The sequence below is a fragment of the Saccoglossus kowalevskii genome, chromosome 4 (assembly GCF_978046115.1).
Source record: "Saccoglossus kowalevskii chromosome 4, keSacKowa6.1, whole genome shotgun sequence".
In the NCBI taxonomy this organism is placed as follows: Eukaryota; Metazoa; Hemichordata; class Enteropneusta; family Harrimaniidae; genus Saccoglossus; species Saccoglossus kowalevskii.
In genome coordinates this window covers 3,817,374-3,831,042 of record NC_140644.1, presented here as the reverse complement: position 1 = coordinate 3,831,042, position 13,669 = coordinate 3,817,374, and positions in this window count along the sequence as shown.

Here is a 13,669-nt window from a genome sequence, read left to right as displayed (position 1 = left end):
CTCTGTCCAGGGAATGAGACTGTGCCATGTAAAAACGAGGTTGGATAAGTGGTGAGCAAAGGTATCCTAGTACTAACCTTTGAGCATCGTTTTTCTTGAAACAGATTAACGGTTAACCATTTGAAATGAAAGGGAAATATTTTCATGTACACATGTATCCAAAACTTTTTTTTTTATTTATTTTTTTATTTCTTATAGCAGTAAATGTATTTCAGTACTAAGTTATAAAGAACTCGCTGGCTTTTATTTATGTAAATATTAAATAGCAGCCGACTCTTCTACCTAATCCAACCATATAGATCCCTTATCTGTTTCAACAAGGATTTTTCATCCGACCCGTGAACAAAATTTTGCTCACTAAAAATATGCTCAACAAATCTTGCTCATTATTCACATACCCCCATTAAAACACAGGTTAGTAACCCCTGTAAAAATCCAGCACGAGTTATTCCCGGAGTTATTGTCATAGATCGGGGGCTGATTGCTCTGTGCCAGGTGCCTGTGAGAAGAGAAACATGTACCGTCCACGGCCCGGCAATTAGCGAGGTCAAAGCTTATCTAACTGCAAACATTTCAAATATACTCTAAATCAGACTGACCACATCTCCCCTTTTTTATTAGCTCCGCTGTCGACTTTGTCGAGCGGAGCCTATCATATGAGTGATTGTATGTCGTCGTCGTCCGTCGTCCGTCGTCCGTCGTCCGTCGTCCGTCGTCCGTGTCAATGTTTTACTTTTTCGACTTCTTCTTGAAAACTACAAGCCTGAATGCTTTGATACTTGGTGTATATGTACCTTGGGTAGACCTCTCTCAGATTTGTTCATTTCATGATCATATTTTCAATTCTCTAATTTTGGTGAATATTTTTGTCATTTTTGGTAAAAAGTGATATTTTCGACTTCTTGTTAAAAACCGCAAGTCCAATTGCTTTGATATTACATATATAGGTACTACATGTGAATCTCTCTCAGATTTGTTCATTTTGTAATGATATCTTTAGTTCTCTAATTTTAATGAATATTTTTGTCATTTTTAGTAAAAAGTGATATTTTCAACTTCTTGTTAAAAACCGCAAGGCCAATTGCTTTGATGTTACATATATAGGTACTACATGTGGACCTCTCTCAGATTTGTTCATTTTGTAATGATATCTTTAGTTCTCTAATTTTAATGAATATTTTTGTCATTTTTAGTAAAAAGTGATATTTTCGACTTCTTGTTAAAAACCACAAGTTCAATTGCTTTGATATTACATATATAGGTACTACATGTGGACCACTCTCAAATTTGTTCATTTTGTAATGATATCGTCAATTCTCTAATTTTGGTGAATATTTTTGTCATTTTTGGTAAAAAGTGATATTTTCGACTTCTTGTTAAAAACCGCAAGTCCAATTGCTTTGATATTACATATATAGGTACTACATGTGGACCTCTCTCAGATTTATTCATTTTGTAATGATATCTTTGATTCTCTAATTTTGGTGAATATTTTTGTCATTTTTGGTAAAAAGTGATACTTTCTTCTTGTTAAAAACCACAATCATTTATGGTGAAAAATGATATTTTTGAATTCTTGTTGAAAACAGCAAGTCCCATTGCATTGATACTATGCATATTGTTCATTTTCTAATGATATCTTCTGTTCTTTAATTGAAATGTGCATTGCTAACAGCGGAGCTATCTCAGCCGAGAGGCTGCTTGTTAGTATAAGTATAACGTGCGACACGAGTAAACCCATAGTTATATGGGAACCATAGTTGTACATTGTAATTGCATATTACAGAGTATGACGTGATAGGAGTGTGTAAAAATCTTTTGCTGGGCATGCAGTCGCTGGGTTAGCATGGCTTGTTAGCTCGTGTATATATCTGGTAGCGTCGTTTATGTGCGGGCTTCGAATACAAACACAAGTGCAGCACCATCAATGAGGTTTGATTGACAAACCTCACTGACTGTGCTGAACGTCACTTACATAAAACGTAAATTGCAATTGACCTCGCTGTGATGACGCATTGGTTGTGGAACACGGAAAAAGAAACCGAAGCATGCGCACTGCGTTCACAATATGCTAATTGCCTTTAACGAGGTTATGATGTAGACATAACTCATGAATATTATTTGAAAGTGCAATTGTTAGTAGAAAGCATTTATTATAAAATGCCAGAATCACGTATATTCGGTCTTGACCCCTACTCTGTCTATTGTGGTAATTTGAAGACTGCTCACGATTTCTATCATACTAAACTGGTCACCAAATTTAACATGTGTTGCTGGCTTTTACACTGTATTCTGCATGAGCGTAGGCAAGCCTAAATAGGTTTCGATTGTATACAGCGCCACCAGTGGCTGTTCCCGGTTCTATGCGTCCAACGACGCAATATGACTGCAATATGACCCAATACTACACGTATTTTACACCTTTATTTTACTTGTATTTGATTCAAATTTAGAGGGGGGTCAACCTTTCCAAAATTATCAGCACGAGTGTGGTTTGTTTCTTTTTATTGAACTTTCAACAAGGCAAACTTTTGTTTTCAATGTTGGGTACGCATTTTCATAAAGAGTTTAATTGCAGTGTGGGACGTCCCATAAAACCGGAAACTCCGAACACGATACATTGAGTTTTATTGAACACACACTAAGTAAATGAAGTGGTATCTATTATCATGTACCGTCCTGTTGCCACGTTTTCACGCAACCACTGTAACGTATACAGACCACTGTCAACTGACCGCGACGACTGTGTTTACAGTCGACTTTTACTGTCGGATGCCTTCATGCCTCTTACTCCGAGTACAATGTACATACCACGATAAGATTGCCCAACAATACGTCTCATTGTTGGGGACCTTACCGAGTTTGGACATCCCTGAATGCAAACAAGGGAGTTGAACAAGTGTGAAATTTGATCCCGTACAGTACAGTAGTGCTTTTTTGAGAATGGCAACTTTTAACTCAGTGTACGTTATAATTGTTTCATCAAAATGGAAATATTCATTGAAATCTCAAGCAGACAGTGTGTTTGCATGCACGTGCGTTTGGAAGAGGTTGTTTGTATTTGAAAACGTCAGTCCCCGTCCAACTAAATAATTTAATTTTAAAATTGTATTGAGACCAAATATTCCAAAGTTCATGTCGATCCCAGTTCCAAGTTAAATTGAGTCGACTCTAATGTGTAGTAACAATATCGAGACATACGAAGAACAAGCCAATAATTTAAAACTGTCAAAATCTGACAGTTTTTTTTTTTAAGTTGTTTTTTAGCTATTTTTTAAATAGTGGCGATATAGAAAACTAGAAAACAAACTAAGTAGTCAGGAATGAATATACCGGTATAACATTAATTTGCCAATGGAATGTTTTTGCGCAACCTTTTGGGGGAAATCGATAATGCGTAAATTGCAGGAATTATAAATACCCACCCGTTGAGAAGAGAATGCAGTAAATCGAATAAATTTAGCGCAATGAAAGCGACAGAAATCATTTCACCACGGGAAAAGGTCTGACCTGCGGTGCTAATGGGGGCTATCAGTTTAGTAATACAAATTCTTACACGTCTGTGAGCAAATATTAAAACCGTTTTCACAATAATTTACTAGCAGGACAGAAAAGGCTACACGCGACGTCCGTTCATCACCATTCGCTACGTTCTTTTATTTTCCAGTCCTGTAAATAGTGTTCACGCGCGCGGCGGTAGTTATTGTATTTGTCTTTGAGTATTTGAATTTTGTTGGGATGTCTCCTTCTCTGCCAATTATTAAGTTTATTTAATTATTAAATTTATTATAGTAAATCACTTACAGCAAAGACCTTGATAGCGACTGAATTACGTTCTGTCTATTTTAGCTAATTACTAGTAATTTCATGCACGTGCCGACATGTGTACCTGAGTGGACACTCGTCGCCTTCTCGCTCATCTACTCTATGAGCTCTTCACGATGATTGTGCAATATGGTGAAGTTATTTGATGTTTCGGATGTAAAAGGTTCATAAGTTTATTTCACGTATTGTTAGTAACATAGATACACAGTTTCTCAACAAGTGTTGAGCTGTGATAGATAGTATTGCTAGATACTTTTGAAATGTGAATCACCATTGTGTAACATAATATAATTTGATGGGATGGTGCCACGTGTATCTCATCCTGTCACTCATTTGCATTGCATTTTGAACCAACTATATGTGTGTTCTTATCGTAAAACGTAATCGCACACACGCTATAATACTACACCGACCCCGGCCCATAGTGACCCTGTCGTGACGCCACCACACCCTTTTCTATTCCATGTGTGGATATCAGTAGAAGTATTTCTGAAATAATCGATACCACATACATCCAAACGAAGGTCTCGAACCGCCTAAACATATACATCATTAAAGAGATGTCAGGAGTCGGCACGCGTTCGAGGCAGCACACATTGGAAATGTACCAGCGTCATTTGGGTTCAATCAATTATACCAGAACGTGTCCCCCCCAAATGAAATAGACATACATCTCCAAACTGTTACCAGAGACAGTAATGTAAATTACTGGAATTGATTATTTAAACACTTGGGTGTGATGACACCAAGGTCATTGGTCTTTTCCTATCAGAAGTCTCTCGGGTGGTCATTATTATAATTGAAAAACTCTTTTGGATACTGGCATTTATTTTTTTATCCGCACTCTATGCTGGCGATTGCATTTATCTAAAAGTGCCTGCGATAAATGACGTTTTTATCGGGTCGTACTAATCCCCGAATACGTCCTTTTTCTGCCCTGGTGATGGCACCCGGGGACCCCGGTCTATCACTGTACATCGTACTTTGATGGCAGCGCATTACAGATGTGCAATTCCCGTTTAACTGTATTCCTAAAATGGAATAACTAACTGCCTGAACATGCCCGACCTTTTATTTTTTCAGGTATATACTAATTTTCATAGGTATGTACTAGCAATTGAACGTGATTTACACGTACGTATAGCTAACATGGTAGGCATTAACTATTACGTCTTCGTCGACGGAAGATTCACTCAGAGCAAACTCCGTCATCAAGAGGGCAATAAGTAGTAATGTCAGATTAAAGCGGAGGAGTCGTCACCTGCGCATGCGCGAAAATTGAGTTCCAACCGACGATAACAACGCGTACATAAAACGCAAAGGCTCATGGGTGGACGCTTGTTTGTAAACAATGACACGCTATGGCCATCTGACGCATGCGCATGTGACGACACCCCGCTTTAATTACCTACCAAAAAATCATAGTGATTTATTGGTACGTACACAAAATAGTTATGATGTTTGCATTACTCGGTCAGTGAAGTGCGCAATTTACGTGTCTTATTTTTATAATTTCATATTCATATTTGTTAATTTTGAAAAAGCAAACTGATCATATAGATATAGAATGACTACTGAAAAATATGATACCCTATTCTTTGTATCGTGAAATGTAGACGATCAAACTTGATACCTGGTTCACACAGATTACAAATACACCGTTGTAGGGCCAGTGAGAACACCAGTGTTCGCATTGGCCGTACATATTTAGGTAAAGTTGTTTAATTTTAGAAACAAACACATTATGAAATTGCAATCACTTATTCATTTGACAGGATCTACTCTCTGAAACACGACTTGTACCGCTGGCGGCGCCATTGACATACTCGGCCCGGGGATTTACGTTTCACGAGTTCAGATATATATACAAGACTGTTTGTCTTAAAAACCGGCGATTTGGATCAAAGTTGGTATGGTGATCATACATATTGGGTTATAGTTGCATGTCATATTTTTTCTGTGATTCAAACTAATATGGCTGACTGGTGGCCATTTTGTTTTTCATGATACCCATGCCTACTTTCCCATGAATGCAATGAACATTTCTGTTTAAATTTTGTACAAAGATAGTATACCAATAGATACATCAACATGAACATTATGTTTGTAATTTGATTCAATATGACTGCCCAATGTCCAATTCTCGGTGTCACGGTAAAAGCACTAAATCATATTTTTTTTTACAAATCCATCTCCTATTAATGGTTTCAATCTAATCTCAATGACTTCATCAGCATCAAATTGATATGTCAGATCACAACATTTTGGACGGGGACTGTGTCATTAACAATGACTTGTTTTGTATGTTGTTAATTATCTGTGCAACTTATCAGTTCAGTTGTTGATGTCAAATGAGATGGTAAATTTGGATTTTTTACCTACATTGTATATACATGTATTGGTAGATACTATCAAACTAGGCATATTTTGCAGATAAATCACCAGGTATTGTCTGAGGTGCAAAGTCAGAGAATATTTCCTTTTATTGTTGCATGAAAAGAAGATTTCCAGTGATGATGCAATTTAATTTTAAAAACCAATGAAAAAATATTTCCTGTTTAAATTAATGAAGCCATTGAATAAATTAACTCAAGTGTATTTTATGTTTGATCCCTGATGCACAAGACATTGTTTGCTACAACTAGGATATTTGCAAACATCAACCTAGCTAATGGTCTTGGGGGTACATGGCACAGATATGAAAAAAGATGACTAATACAGTCTGACTTCAGGTCTTTGTGAACAAATTATAATATTGAAAATAAGTTCTGGTATAAGTATTCTTTAATAAATATTGTTTATTCTTTAAATATTTGCTGTGTGTACTTTCAGTTATGAACTCTTCTCAGATATATCATTAAAAATCAGTCTTGGGTCACTCATTTATAATTTACAGTGTAGTTAGACATTCTTCAAGGAAGAGGGTCTGTATTCTTTTGCAAAAACAAACTCTGGAAAATTTCTTTATATCTGAAATTATTAGTTAAAAAAGGTGTAATTAAAGATATAGGAGAGGGCTTATCAGTATTTTATTTAATGCAAATGAGCCATGTGCACCAACCAAATACCCATGTTGATTTTCCCCACTTTTTATTTAGTGGATGACCAGTACCAAATATTACATGATGACTAGCATAGGTCATTATTGTTCCGAGTAAACCCTTGATTATATTCTTGCAACATACTAGTACCAGGAAGCTGTAATAAGGAGGAGACTGGACCAAGATATCTCCTTTGATCACATGACGGACACCCCTATTTACACATTAACACCTTTTCTCTACATGTAAACAGATTAAAACTGCAAATCACAAAAAGGTTTCATTGACATTGACTGATAACACTTAAACATCCTGCTTGAAACATGGTAGGCCCATGCTTGAGATAAACATAGCATCATGCCAACAAACGGACCCACATGGATACAAAAACGTTTTCATAAAAATCATTATTATATGTTATTTTTAGAAACAGTTACATTATAGTTAGCCTGCATTTATGTGATTTTAATAGTGTATCAGTTAAATAACATATAAAACATAGTTAAAGCAATTTGAAAAAATATGTCGTATAAATTAAACGTGTTGTAAATAATGGTCATGGTTGGCCATTACTGTCACCCATTCCATTGGAAAGATCATATGCTAAACTTTTCACAGGGCAAAACATTATTGTAGGAAGTCACAGGAACTTAAGAAAACACAAAATGAAAATAGAAAGCAAAAATTACTTAAGGGTGTATAACTTTATAAGATGTTATCACACATGATAATTTATTCGTCCAATTTGTGGAGAATTTAGACCTTTAAAAATGTGGATGATTTCAAGTATATTGCATGGAAATTAAGAAAGACAGAAATGTTTTGATTTTTGTTATATCAGTTTTTACTTGAATACACCCCCCCCTTTTTGGTAGGTGGCTATCATATAGTTCAAAGAGATAACTAGACAAGAGAAATAAGAGGATTAAACCAGTCAAAACAAAGTTTTTTTTTAATCCTATTAATTTGGTCAAGTGTCATTCTCATTACAGCTCCCTGCTAGTACTATGTCCCCAGGATTTTTATTTAATTTGGTAGTACCATAAATACTTTTTTGGCCTTGGCACTAATTTTTTTTCTTTAATAATTTGGAAAAAATAATAATTAAAAAATTAGTAGGCCAAGGCATTTAAAATTATAGTCACATTCATACATTACAATTCATTTTACTTCTCTCTGTGTCAAACTACCCCCCCCCCACCCACACATCATCGTCGGATTAAAAGTCGTATTAAATATGTGATGTCTACAACACTTGTGTTAAAATACCATGATACGAAACCGCTTTCCTTTCCGTCCATTATTTACGTTTCGCTTTTGATTTCCGTACTTTTGGGCAATCAACCATACTCTCATTGTATATGCGATGAATGAATGCGTCATTGTTCTGGGTCAGTGGACAACAACCTTTTGAATTAAGCCAATCATCGTTCATGTAAGAAAAGAGATGACCTGTAGAGCTTTAGCCAATCAGCAGAAGAGTTTAGCTGGTGTGACGTCAGAGGTAGGGAGAAAGTTGGACAATCGCGGTTATCGCACCTGTTCGCTGCGATTTGAGCGAGATTTTCACACTTTTGAATGAATTCATCTAAATTCAGTAGGTATTTTCGAATATCAAGAATAACACCGTTGCATCTGTAGGTTGAGATCGCATTTCCGATTATTTTTGGAGCCAAAAACGCCAGGTTAAAAAAGTGACCCGTTGGAAAATATGGAGATCTGTTTCCTAACTTGTCTATTTATATGTGTCGTGGAGGAGGTACGGACCTCCGATTGTTAATAAAAGACTTGTTATGGGTAACAAGTGACTGTGGTAAATCGAATACATTTCGCGCAATGAAAGCGACAGAAATCATTTCACCACGGGAAAAGGTCTGACCTGCGGTGCTAATGGGGGCTATCAGTTTAGTAATACAAATTCTTACACGTCTGTGAGCAAATATTAAAACCGTTTTCACTATAATTTACTAGCAGGACAGAAAAGGCTACACGCGACGTCCGTTCATCACCATTCGCTACGTTCTTTTATTTTCCAGTCCTGTAAATAGTGTTCACGCGCGTGGCGGTAGTTACTGTATTCGTCTTTGAGTATTTGAATTTTGATGGGATGTATCCTTCTCTGGCAATCATTAAGTTTATTTAATTATTAAATTTATTATAGTAAATCACTTACAGCAAAGACCTTGATAGCGACTGAATTACGTTCTGTCTATTTTAGCTAATTAATTTCATGCACGTACCGACATGTGTACCTGAGTAGACACTCGTCGCCTTCTCGCCCATCTACTCTATGAGCTCTTCACGACGATTGTGCAATATGGTGAAGTTAATTGATGTTTCGGATGTAAAAGTTTCAAAAGTTTATTTCACCACAGTCCCTCTATCCCTCTATAGAGGGACTGCGATTTTACGTATTGTTAGGAACATAGATACACAGTTCCTCAACAAGTGTTGAGGGACTGCGATAGATAGTATTGCTAGATACTTTTGAAATGTGAATCACCATTGTGTAACATAATATAATTGGATGGGATGGTGCCACGTGTATCTCATCCTGTCAATCATTTGCATTGCATTTTGAACCAACTATATGTGTGTTCTTATCGTAAAACGTAATCGCATACACGCTATAATACTACACCGACCCCGGCCCATAGTGACCCTGTCGTGGCGCCACCACACCCTTTTCTATTCCATGTGTGGATATCAGTAGAAGTATTTCTGGAATATTCGATACCACATCCAAACGAAGGTCTCAAACCGCCTAAACATATACATCATTAAAGAGATGTCAGGAGTATTGATGTCGGCACGCGTTCGAGGCAGCACACATTGGAAATGTTCCAGCGTCATTTGGGTTCAATCAATTATACCAGAACGTGTCCCCCAAATGAAATGGACATGCCTCTCCAAACTGTTACCAGAATCAGTAATGTAAATTACTGGAATTGATTATTTAAACACTTGGGTGTGATGACACCAAGGTCATTGGTCTTTTCCTATCAGAAGTCTCTCGGGTGGTCATTATTATAATTGAAAAACTCTTTTGAATACTGGCATTTTTTTTTTATCCGCACCCTGGTGATGGCACCCGGGGACCCCAGTCTATCACTGTACATCGTACTTTGATGGCAGCGCATTACAGGTGTGCAATTCCCGTTTAACTGTATTCCTGTAATGGAATAACTAACTGACTGAACATGCCCGACCTTTTATTTTTCAGGTACATACTAATATTTAAAAAAAATATTCATAGGTATGTACTAGCAATTGAACGTGATTTACACGTACGTATAGCTAACATGGTAGGCAACAACTATTGCGTCTTCGTCGACGGATTCACTCAGAGCAAACTCCGTCATCAAGGGGCAATAAGTACTATGTCAGATTAAAGTGGAGGAGTCGTCACCTGCGCATGCGCGAGAATTGAGTTCCAACCAACGATAACAACGCGTACTTAAAACGCAAAGGCTCATGGTTTGACGCTTGTTTGTAAACAATGACACGCTATGGCCATCTGACGCATGTGCAGATGACGACACCCCGCTTTAATTACCTACCAAAAAATCATAGTGACGTACACAAAATAGTTATGATGTTTGCATTACTCGGTCAGTGAAGTGCGCAATTTACGTGTCTTATTTTTATAATTTCATATTCATATTTGTTAATTTTGAAAAAGCAAACTGATCATATAGATATAGAATGACGACTGAAAAATATGACACCCTATTCTTTGTATCGTGAAATGTAGACGATCAAACTTGATACCTGGTTCACACAGATTACAAATACACCGTTGTAGGGCCAGTGAGAACACCAGTGTTCGCATTGGCCCTACATATTTAGGTAAAGTTGTTTAATTTTAGAAACAAACACATTATGAAATTGCAATCACTTATTCATTTCAGGATCTACTCTCTGAAACACGACTTGTAACGCTGACGGCGCCATTGACATACTCGGCCCGGGAAATTACGTTTCATGAGTTCAGATATATACAAGACTGTTTGTCTTAAAAACCGGCGAGCAAATATGCATCTCGTCAACAACTCCGATTTATGGTAATTTTTGGTAACATTTGTTGTATTTTTGAAATCATATCCTAAACCATATCGCTGGTGGCGCTATTGATTCGTGGAATCGTGTTTCACGAGGTCCGGTTTTAAAGACAGCCGCACACCAACGTCCACTACGCAACTTTCGAAACCGTCTACCCATAAGCCTTTGCGATCTTGGCGTGTGTTATCATCGCTTGGGACCCAATTCCCACGCATGCGCAGGGGACGATCCTCCCACTTTAAGTACTAAGTATTCACACGCGTGTACTAAAAAATCGAAATAAAATTAGGTAGGTTATATTTCAAAAGCACATTAAAATATTTAAGGATTTCCATTTTAGGGTATTAGGGGCGGACCATATGATATCCTGGGGGGCAGGAAGATTGAAATGAAGCCTACTTTTTCTCCCTTATCTGATATGGATATTTTTTCAGCAGACCTTTCACTCAACAGTTGTTTTTATTTTTTTTCTTCAGTATTTTAAGTAAAGTAGATGACTTGTACAATGTATAATGTCTTCTCTTTTCCAAACCACGATCTTCCAAACCAAGCTTCTAAACAGTACACTAATTCGACATTTATTTACCAACCCACCTGAAAAAATTCCGGACCATTCTCTGGTAAAGGGGGAGAAGGAAGCGTTTGCAGATATCAAACGCCTGGCTGGAGAAGAACATCAGGCTCTGGCTGTTGAAAAACTAAGGCAATTCCTCAAACAACCGAAGAAACGAGTGCAGGACCCCCGAAAGGGCAGGAAACCTTAAATAAACCAGTGATTCGGCACCCAAACCAAACGGGCCACCACATCCTCCCAAAAGAGACTGAACTAACGTTATTACTATGGACTCTGTCCATACAATCAGTAACACAAAACGCAATAGACACTTATTACGTAAGAAACACATTGTAAGATGCATAGGAATAAAGAAATACAATGCAAAACTGGCTAAACGGTTGGCTGTTCAAGCTCAGTTCGTCTCAAATTCTATTCGGAATGTTTCGAGTAAAATTCTAACCCCGACAGAGGTCATTGCCTTTGGCAACGGACTCAAATTTATACCAACCCCACCTAAGCCAACCTATCACACTTTACTCAGAGACATGTCTATGCTATCTAGGAGAATGCGTATCAAATATTTAATGCGTAATAAACAATCTCAACAACATCCTTTCAAAATGAAATCAACATGGAACCCACCAGACTCGCATAACAGTAACCTCGAAAATTACACTGAGGCAACCAAAGTTGAGATATCCAAAATTACCCAAACCCAAACAAAACATGAATTCTGCCGAAAGAACAGCAATAAATAGACTACATCATGATAACACAATTGTAATAAAACCATTCGACAAAGGTCGTGGCATTGCAATCATGAATACAACTGACTATATATAAAAGCCTTCGTCAACTAAACAACGAGCAATACTATACTAAAATTAGTGCTAACAACTATAGTTACAACTAATTTAATCCATAAGCTCGTCACAGAAATGTACAATCTGGAATTAATAGATTACGACGCGTATAAATATACAGACCCATTTAACTACAAAGTTAGAACGCCCCGTTGGTATTTACTGCCTAAAGTACACAAACTACCACAAGAGGGCAGTATACTCGTCGGTAGACCAATAATCAGTATTGGGTTGCTCTGGTCCGACAGAGAAAATATTAGAATTGATCGACCACTTTTTAAAAGGCGTTAAAAGTTAAAAGTTTTTAAACGTTAAAAAAGCAACATACATACATCAGAAATACTACTGATTTTATTAACAAAATCGAAAAAATACAAGTATCTGAAAATAACGTTTTAGTAACCATGGATGTCGTATCAATGTATACTAATATTGTTCACGAAGAAGCGATCCGAGCAACCGCTAATGCAATGCAATCGAATTGCAATCACAATGATAGATAGTCCTTTGAAACCACTACCTTTGGAATATATAGTTAAATCTAGTTAGTGAATCAATCAATGTTTAATAATACTGTACATCGAATTCTAGTAAACACGTACTGCGTGCGTGACTCGAACCGGCGCTCGCGTACGGCACCAAATCGCCTAGCTTCATGCCACTACACGTCTTCCCCTCCAGTCGGCCACCGGGCATCCCCAATAAAGGATGCTTAATAACCGAGCTTATTACGTGCAGAGAACATGATACCCGTCCACGCGATACGCGCCACACAGCATGGCCAGAATGCGGCAAAGGCCTTCAGATCTGGCTGTAGTAGGATGGTGAAAGTAATGGTACAGCATTGTAACAGTGAATAAGTACTGAGAAATAATTTTAAACTCATAGTTGCTGTTGACATAGAAAGTAAAGTAAGCAAATAACACCGAATAAACGGCAAGGTAAAGACTACGTCAAATTATAGTAAACACGTACTGCGTGCGTGACTCGAACCGGCGCTCGCGTACGGCACCTAATCGCCTAGCTTCACACCACTACACGTCTTCCCCTCTTTACCAATTTTTATAGCAATTATTTCTGTTCTGTCCCTTTATAACATGTAATGCAAATTATTATTATAATTTGGTGCCGTACGCGAGCGCCGGTTCGAGTCACGCACGCAGTACGTGTTTACTATAATTTGACGTAGTATTTACCTTGTCGTTTATTCGCTGTTATTTGCTTAATTTACTTCCTATGTCAACAGCAACTATGAGTTTAAAATTATTACTCAGTACTTATTCAATGTTTAATAATGAAGGGCAAACAACATCGGTCAAGTA